Below are 10,429 nucleotides of genomic sequence, written 5' to 3' on the forward strand. Positions count from 1 at the left end.
ATAAAGTGCATGTACCACCAAACCCTCTGAATATTATGAATTCTCCTTGGCCATTCGCGATGTGGGGCATCGATATGATTGGAAAGGTTGAACCTACTGCTTCTAATGGACATCGTTTCATCCTAGTCGCGATTGATTACTTTACCAAGTGGGTGGAAGCAGCTTCCTACGCCAATGTTACCAGACAGGTGGTTGCTCGATTCATTAAGAAAGAAATTATCTGTCGTTATGGGGTTCCTGAGAGAATCATCACTGATAATGGTTCGAATCTCAATAACAAGATGACGAAAGAGCTTTGCAAAGACTTTAAGATCGAACACCACAATTCTTCTCCTTACAGACCAAAGATGAATGGTGTTGTAGAGGCGGCAAACAAGAACATTAAGAAGATTGTGCAAAAGATGGTTGTGACGTACAAGGATTGGCATGAGATGTTGCCTTTCGCTTTGCATGGGTATCGTACCTCAGTGTGTACGTCAACCGGGGCAACTCCGTTTTCACTTGTGTATGGCATGCAGTCAGTCTTGCCAGTAGAAGTTGAAATCCCTTCTTTGAGGGTGATGATGGATGTAAAACTTGACGAGGCTGAGTGAGTTCAATCCAGGTTTGATGAGTTAAATTTAATTGAGGAAAAGCGATTAGCAGCTGTGTGTCATGGACAACTATATCAGAGAAGGATGAAGAAGGCCTTTAATCAGAAAGTGCGTCCTCGAAGCTACCAGATAGGTGACTTAGTTTTGAAGAGGATTATTCCTCCCGGTACAGATAATAGGGGCAAGTGGACTCCGAATTATGAAGGTCCATATGTTGTTAAAAAAGTATTTTCTGGTGGAGCCTTGATGCTTACAACTATGGATGGTGAAGATTTTTCGTCTCCTGTGAATTCAGATGTAGTCAAAAAATACTTCGCATAAACTGACCCGCTGGACAAAAAAAGAAAGTCCAAGCAAAAAAGGGCATCCCGACGAACCAAGAGAAAAAGAAAAGAAAAAAGCTTCGGGAAAAAGTTAGGGATAAAGAATAAAAAATAATAATAATATGTACACCCGGTGAGTCGAAAACCTGCAAAGGCGGCTTAGGCAAAAATGGGTATCCCGGTGGATTGAAAACCTGAAAAGGCGGTCCAGGCAAAAGAGGGATTAAAGCAAAGACTACAGTTTGAGTTATCTGTACTTCATCACATTTCAGTGTCTACCATCTTGAAGGATATGATCGGTCCAATCACTCTTCTCGGAAAGCAAAGAATTTGGGGGAAAGTGAAGATCTATGAGTCATAACAGAATTGGAAAATAGTGGAATGCCGTGTTCACATTGCCAATAGGATAGTTTATTTTCTCTTTTGGCGCGATTACCTCTTCCTAGGGATTGCCTCCTGATGTATTTGCCTGTATAGGCCATTTTCAATCAATAAAAGTCGTTATTCAGTCAAATTGCTCTCTTGTTTTTTTATTTCTACTGTTTTGTTTGCAAAAACGTCCAAATTTTTGATAAACATTGCATCTAAAAACATGAAGGCTAGACAATGACGTGCGGAAAGATAAAACATCTGAAAATAATTTTGAATGTTGAGTACACTTGAGTATATTTTGTCCATACGGTCCCCTGGGGCATGTATGTCCTGCCGTTTTGCAGATTACTATCTTTGATTGATGGCTAAAGCAAATGAGCCAAAGTTTGTTCGAAGGAAGACCCCGTTTTTTCAACACTGTCCAGTCGTGTAAGAAGTTGGGTCGTCTAAGTCGAGTTCAGAATTTGTTTCCCCAGCATGGTCGAGAGGTTGGTGTTTTCCCAACAAATGACTCCCCGGTTGAGTTGGTTTCTCTACCGTTCCGAGAATGTCAGATCAGTAAATATCCTCAGCATAATTTTTGTATGTCCCCACAGAGTTGGAAGATCGAATTAGAATTATGCGCTTAGTAAAGTGATCATTTGCTTTCCCAGCAGGAGTTTTCCTCCCTTTGCATCTTGCATGTAGTAATCATCATTCGCATTCGCATTCTCAAATCGCGTAGCATTTCCATTCAGTATGAAGCATTACGCCTTGGAAAACCCAAACATATGCATACATGTATTAAACCAGATTGGATCATATCCCCAGAAGAGACGGACCATTTTTCAACGTCAGTGTAGCACATTTGCAGCAGTTGCTCTTGGCAACATTCAAAATCGATAATCCCCGTGAGATTTATTTTCCCACCAGTCCGTGAAAGGAAAGCTTGATTCCCTTCCGATTTTGTCCCCGACAAGTGTCTGCCTTATTTTGACATATGTAAATATCATCCTTGCGATACCGGTAAGTGTCGTGTTGATCCCCGTAAATGTCTGTGCTTTTCTTTGATGTCGGCGAACATCATCTTTCGATGTCGGTAAACGTCGAATTCAAATCGTTGGCCATCAGTAAATGGCATGTCTCTCATGGTGTCTACAAAAATCGTTATGTCAACACCCGTGTGTGTCCTTTCCTGTCTTTGATGTCGGTAAACATCAGCCTCCTGTTAACCGTCGGTAAACGGTTTTGTTGTTTAAGATTCCCCAGCAGATTCGCTATCCGTAAAAATCGAGTATTTCATTTTCGCCATCGGTAAATGGTTTCGTTTCATAAATGGATTCTTTCCTTGGTTTCTGTAAACTTCTTTGTTTGATGTCGGTAAACATCGAATTCCTTCCCAGTCATCGGTAAATGTCTGGTCTTGTCTCACTTTTAAACTTCATTGATTCGATGTCGGTAAACATCGAATTCCTTCCCAGTCATCGGTAAATGTATGGTCTTGTCTCACTTTTAAACTTCATTGATTCGATGTCGGTAAACATCGAGTTCCTTCCCAGTCATCGGTAAACGTCTGGTCTTGTTTCACTTGTAAACATCTTTTTCCTCCCCAGTGAAGCCGCCATCGGTAAATGGCCTCGCTTTCCTTGATATCGGTAAATATCAAATCTGTTTCGAAGCCGCCATCGGTAAATGGCCTCGCTTTCCTTGATATCGGTAAATATCAATTTTGTTTTGAAGTCGCCATCGGTAAATGGCCTCGCTTTCCTTGATATCGGTAAATATAAAATCTGTTTCGAAGCCGCCATCGATAAATGGCCTCGCTTTCCTTGATATCGGTAAATATCAAATCTGTTTTGAAGCCGCCATCGGTAAATGGCCTCGCTTTCCTTGATATCGGTAAATATCAATTTTGTTTTGAAGCCACCATCGGTAAATGCCCTCGCTTTCCTTGATATCGGTAAATATCAAATTTGTTTTGAAGCCGCCGTCGGTAAATGGCCTCGCTTTCCTTGATATCGGTAAATATCAATTTTGTTTTGAAGCCGCCATCGGTAAATGGCCTCGCTTTCCTCGATATCGGTAAATATCAATTTTGTTTTGAAGCCGCCATCGGTAAATGGCCTCGCTTTCCTTGATATCGATAAATATCAAATTTGTTTTGAAGCCGCCGTCGGTAAATGACCTCGCTTTCATGGATTCATCCTGGGCAGAGTGCAAATTCTCTGATTCTTTTGGTATTCAAACCCTATTTACCTTAAAAGTCTGATAGCCGCTGCTTTCATCCGTTCAGGTTCATAGTTGATTGAATAGGGGCAGTTGTAGCACCTCAAATTTGCCCTCCTCATTCATGCATTCATTTTTAGATCATTTAACATTTCATATTGCATTTCATCATGTCAATCAGAATTAGATCCAAGAAGCTTGAATATCATCCAAGACACTTTGTGGGTTCTATCTGGGTGATCAGTCAACACAAGGAAATGGCTTGAGATACTTCCAACATGTTCAAATGAGGTCTATTCATCATTCGAAGCGCTGATCTTGAAGGAGCAAAAGTCTATTCCTGGGCTGTCATGCTCGCTAGGCGAGCAGCGTGGTTCGCCTAGCGAGTCTGAACTGTCATGCTCGCTAGGCGAGCAAATCCTTCGCTAGGCGAAGCGCACACGTTTTAATATATATATATATATATATATATATATATATATATATATATATATATATATATATATATATATATATATAACAGAAAAATCTTGGACTTGGACCTCTCTCATTTGAGCCCACAAAGCCACGAAAATCAGAGTATAAATTCTAAATTTCATTGAAACAAAACACTAGAAAAAAGAGAAGAGAAAAGAGTGAGAACTAATTCAGAGCAGCCTCCAGAGACTGAAGGGAACTCATCTGCAAAGAACCCATTCCATCTCATATAAACCCTAAGATTGTTCTGCAAACCCAGGGTGCAATTCAATTTCATTTGATCTCTCCAATCAGGTTTGCCTTATTCCCATTACTTTACGCTTTCAATCTGAAATTTCTGAAGCATGAGGTATTATGGTTGAATCCGGGAGAGTGGGTATAGTTAGGTTTTGCATGTGGGTTTAGATGTGTATGAATATGTAGAACAATGCCTTGAATGTTTAATCACTTCGTTTCTGAGATGGATACCATAGGGTTTGGGGTTTCTGAAATCGTACTGTTACTAGAGAAGAACCCAGAACCCGCAGGCATTCGCTAGCCGCTCGCTAAGCGAGCATGTAGCAAAGCTTCGCTAAGCCTTCACTCAGCGAAGCAGTAGCGATCGCGACAGTAGCTGTTTTTTCTGTTTGCTCTCTAACCTGTTTCATGCTTTGTTATGACATGCTTTCTATTGCATCCGTGCACTGTTTACCTGACACTGTTGTTGCTTTGATTCTGGTTTGGTGCAACTCTTGATTGCGCCCCATCTTGTTATTCTAACCTGTTTGTTGAGTTTTGTGAGGGCTCACATGACTCTTGAGGAGATAGCTTGCTTGGTATTCCACTTTATTTGTGGGATGCCATTTGGAGATTTATCCTGATTGCTTTGCTGACTTGCTTTCTTTGATGATGCTAGCTTGAGAGACCTCTGGGTTTCTTATCTCTTGAGTTGTTGTTACTTCGGGTCTTTATCCGTGTGGTAGATCTCTTGATCCCTTTTACATCTTTATAGCATTTTACCGCTTTCTTAGCTGGAAGACCTCGATAGGAGGCAATGTTTTCGTGTGTTTACTTTTGTGCCCAAAGACCTCCAAGAAGAGGCACCAGTGCTAAAGACCTCCACGAAGAGGCAATTGACGGATAAAAGGGATTAATAGTCGATCCCTCGTTATTCAGTGTGTCGTTCTTTATGCCCGCACTACGTGTCGATGCTTCAGAACAAAAGCCCAAGATCTTTTGTCCGGTCAGTCAATGGAGAGGGTTCCACCTTTCTAAATCCCCACTTTTTGTCATGAGCTCACCCTGTCCAGGGTTAAGAGCTATGAGGTCTTATCCTCATTACCCTTTTGATCTGCTCACCCTGACGTTCAATGTCAGTGGTTAAGATCCCATTTGATTACCTTTCCATGGCTTGTTTGTCGAGGTTGATATGACCCCTCTTGACTAAAGCCCTACCCATGTATGCTTGAACCCCCTTGTTGGTGTATTTACTTTATGCATGTTTGTTTTGTATGGTGTGATCGTCTCCCCATAGGATTTCTAGACTTCGTATAGTCTCTCGTCTGCATGTCAATTAAGGTAGCACGGTTCCTTCGTCTAGGACTTCCTTTTTTGCATGAGCATTCCTAAAACACAAACAAACTCATTGATTTTTCTTCTCCTGAGAACACGTTAACTCCTTCTACTACAGGCGAGTAAGTCTCCAAAGGTCGAGCATCCGGTAGATTGCGTAGTAACGTCGTTCATCTAAAAACAAACAAAAATAGGTCAGCCGAGCTACAAAGACTCTGATTCTCATATTCAGATGAGATACGTATGCAGTGGATGCGACATCCGTGCAAGTCATTTTCTTTTGACCCCCTCTTTTTGTAAACAGTACACTAGATAAACCCACACCCTTTAGACAAGAACAACAAGAGTGGATCCCGTAGAGTACTACGGATGCGTAGGGGTGCTAATACATTCCCTTCGCATAATCGATTCCCGAACCCAAGATTTGGTTGCGAGACCTTGTCTTTTCCTTTCCTTTTTCCAGGTTTACTTCGAGCGTTTCTTTTCCCCACTTTGGGATAAATAACGCACGGTGGCGACTCTTCTGTCATTTCTTTTCTCGCCGGTTGTCTTTTTTCGCATTCCTTTTTTTGGTTGCGACAGTCTTATAGGAGGCTGATCATCATTAATATTCACAAGAGGATGAATAAGACTGATGGATAAGGGAGATGGTGGAGAGTTTTGGACAGGAGAGCTTGGGCTGAGATTATCATTAATAAGGATATTAGAAGGAGATCCTGAGTTGAGAGTATGAGGGACATTGGACAAGGTATTATCTGATGGTTGTAGTGCAGGCAGGGTATTATCTGATGGTTGCAGGGCAGGTAGGTTATTGTCTGATGGTTGTAGTGCAGGAGGGTTATTGCCTGATGGTTGCATTTCAGGCAGGTTATTATCTGATGGAACAATGGGGATTGTATCATCACATAAAGGAAAAGCAGGATTGGTACTGTCATTGGGAACAGAACTTTGTCTGTCTTGGGAATGAATTCGAGGTTTGAAAGGAAAAGTGTTTTCATAAAATATCACATGTCTTGAGACAAATATACTGTGATGAGTCAAGTCATAAAGGATATAGCCTTTAGTTCCTTCTTTATAGTCTATGAAAACAGCCTTGCTTGCTCTAAGGTCAAACTTTGTTCTATGGGCCATAAGAGATGTAGCATAGCATAAACAGCCAAACACTTTAAGGTTCATAAGGGAGGGAGGCTCTTGGTATAGAATTTCATATGGGCATTTTAGTTTAAGCAGAGGGGTAGAGAGTCTGTTAATAATGTGGATACGGTTAAAGGCACATTGGATTGAAAGTGTAGGGACCTAGCTACATTAAGGACGTGTTGATGTTTCCTCTCAACAATCCCATTTTGTTGAAGGGTTTCAACACAGGATTTTTGATGTAGAATGCCCTTAGCAGATAACAAACTGTGTAATGCTAGAAACTATGCACCATTATCAGACCTCAAGCATTTTACATGTTTATTAAATTGTTTCTCAACATATGCTACAGAGTTCATAAAGCTATCTCTAGTTTCAGCTTTGGTTTTAAGGAATATCACCCATGTGAACCTAGAATGATCATCAACTAGAGTGAGAAAGTATTTGTGTCCTAACATAGAGATAGTAGAAAAGGCCCCCCATAAATCAGCATGAAGAATGTTAAAAATATCATTAGTGCAAGTAATACTATCAGGAAAGGGAAGTTTTCTTTGTTTGGCAAAGTGACAAGAATCACAAGGGGAAACATTGTCATTACAAGAAACAAAAGGGAAAATCTTAGTTATGGTTTGTAAACCTTTATGAGATGGATGGCCTAGCCTCATATGCCATATATCACCATCAGTAGATACAGAATTACAAGAAGGAGGAAATATATTGGAATGAAGGATATATAAGCCATATTGTAGGTCAGCTATACCAATCGTTTCCATGGAAGGATTCTGCATAATAGAGCAAGAGTTAGCAGTGAATTGAACAAAACAATTGTTGCTTTGAGACAATTTTGCTACTTGTAGCACCTCAAATTTGCACCTATCATTGTACATACATTTTCATACTAGGTCATAACATAACATGGTCCACTGCATAGCATTGCATTGTCCCTTTGCCTCAAGTGCAAGCCAGTCAGGAGAATTAGGTCAAACTGGTCAGGAGATCAGTCAGTCAAGCAAGCAAGCACAATTCTCATTGAGCCAAGGCCCTAGGGTTGGTCCAACATGTTCCCATGACTTGGGGATCCATTTGAAGTGTTTTGGTCAAGGTTTGAATGTTCAGAAGTCATCAGTCAATGCACAGTTTGCCAGAAACCCTAAAAAGTCAACCCTGGTCAACTGGGCTTGATTTTATGGATTTCAAGGTGGGAATTGGTTTGAGAGGGTTCCTTCATGTCCATATAGGCCTCATATAACATGTCAAACACCATCATGGAAGAATTTGAAGCCAGACAAGAAATTTCCAGAAATAGAAAGTTGACCTGTAATTGAAATTTGCCAAAAATGGAAACTTCTTGATCCTAAACTTACATCATGATACAAGCTTCAAATGAATTTTTTCCCAACATGAAAGTTGAAGATCTTGTTCTCCCATTTCCAAAAAGTCAAAGAACTCTCAATTCCCATGTATGGTTGGCAAGATATGATCAAATCATTTTCAAATATTCTTGAACTTCAAAAGGCCATATCTCTCAAACCATTTGGCCAAATTTGGTGGGGTTTTTTGCAACAAGTCATATTTGACCTCCTCTTTCCAAAAAGGTAACCATCATGCACCAAAACCTCATAGATCAAAATGACCTTTTTTCACTTACATGAATTATTTCAAGTGTGGTACAAAAGTGAATTTTTGAGATAACCATTTCCAATCTATTTAGCCATTCAAATAAGGTCTGAAATGTTGTTTATGACTTGTTGCAAGCCCAATTTCGTGCAGACTTACACCCCATTACCAACTTGTGTGAAATTTAGCAAAAACACAAAAATGACCAATTGCCAATTACCAAGTTAATTAATCAGGCTTAGCATGTTAAACAGCAGGTATATAGCACATTTTCTGTCATTTTGGAAACCCTAGCAGCCACAGTATTCCAACAGAATTCTCACTCTCTCAAATTTCCATCTTTTGCATTTTTGAGTTTTGCTCTGAAAAATTGCACAACACCCGACCTGGCCTTGTTTGCTCCATCACCTACCATCATCTTGGAGTCCATTGCAAGCTTGATTCACCAACTGTAAGGCCTGTTCCACGAACTGTTTTCTCCAAGCTACATCAATGGAAGAGTTCGATTCAAGCAAGACCAAGCTTTCCTGAGCCAAAGCTTTCACTCATCCATCATTTCAAGCAATTTGGAACATCTGTTTAAAGCCAACATCACCAAACAACAACTATATCACAGCTGCTCTTCATTTTTGGTAAGTTTTCGAGTTCCTTCATTTGCTAAACTAGGCCATGCTTATGATAGGTCTTACTTTGCTGATTCTAATGAGCTTTACATCACATGAAATGGTTGAATATTTATGAAGTTATGTGGAAATGAAGTTTGCTGTTCATATTTATTTTTACTCGATTCATGATGCTTGGCCTGTTTTAATGAAAATGAGTGATGGATTCATGTTGTTTGATGCTTGATGAATCGATTGATGTAGTCAATTTGTATTTCTGGGTGAAAATGTTTTTCACGATTTGAAAGGATGAAGATGAATGTTACTGTGCACTAAACCCTAATTTCCCAGAATTTTCTCACGTGTGCATGGCTGTATGACACTGTTTCATCCATCAGCCAATCATATTATTTCGTTTCCCTGGCCCAAAACGCGGTGTTTTGATTAGTGACTCTGGTATTTACAAAAGTGCCACTGCCGTGGCATGTGACCTATTAACTCATGTTATTTTTCAATGTTTATTTCAATTTGATACATCAACTTACAAAATTCATAACATCCTCATTTTTAATCCAAAGTTAATGGGAATTTTTGCATTGTGTTCATCTGGACCTCTACTTATTTATCATATTTTTTCCAGAATTTTTGGATGGTTGATTTTTAATTGGTATTAGGTTTTTGCTCATGTGACAATATTTTGTACCTTTTACCAAATCCTTTGTGAAATAGTGATGCTTTACCCTTTGACCTTGAAATTTTTTGTGCTTAAACTAGACACATTCATGGTGATTTTGGTTTAGAGTTTGTGAATTTATCATGTATGGTTTGAGAGTTTTGATTTTTTGAAGTAGGGTGTGACAATTTGTGTCACACCATTGATGTGCAACTTGATGATTTTCATAGCCATGCCTCTTGACCTCAAAATGGATTGAATTTTTGCATGACTAAGCTTGAGTATGTCTAGTTTACATGTGATTTTTTGTGGATTTGTTTATGGCATTTTCCAATTGTTTGAGATTTTTCTCCCCTGTTTGGTCTTATGTTGACTTTTTGTGACACTTGTCCCCATTTCATTTGTGAAATCCTCATACTTTATTAGATGGACATGAAATTTGATATGTGATTACTAGACATCTTAAGCTTTGCCATGGTTTTAGTCCCATTCATTTCTCATATGCCATCCCTGATTTATGATTTTTTCAAGTTGATGCATGTTTGGTTGACTTCTTTGAGCATGTCTAGAATTGCCTTGCCTTTTTGATTTTCATTGACTACCTTCTGCTTGTCCAAATGAGATGAAATTTGACATGCTTACCATGCTATGGGTTGTGTTTGACCATGATTTATTTGATAATTTTTGGAATTGTTCATGATTGGTTTTGAACTGAGTCTTGCTGTTGACTTCTATGAGCTTCCATATGCCATGCTTTGACTTCTTTTGCTTATAAAATGATGATGATGATTGATATGAATGTGAACCCAATTGAGTTTGTCTCTTGATTGTTTGAATATGATTTTGATTGGAGTTCATTTGCTGTTTTGACTTTCTCATCCC

This window comes from Lathyrus oleraceus, chromosome 5 (genome assembly GCF_024323335.1).
Source record: "Lathyrus oleraceus cultivar Zhongwan6 chromosome 5, CAAS_Psat_ZW6_1.0, whole genome shotgun sequence".
Taxonomy (NCBI): Eukaryota; Viridiplantae; Streptophyta; class Magnoliopsida; order Fabales; family Fabaceae; genus Lathyrus; species Lathyrus oleraceus.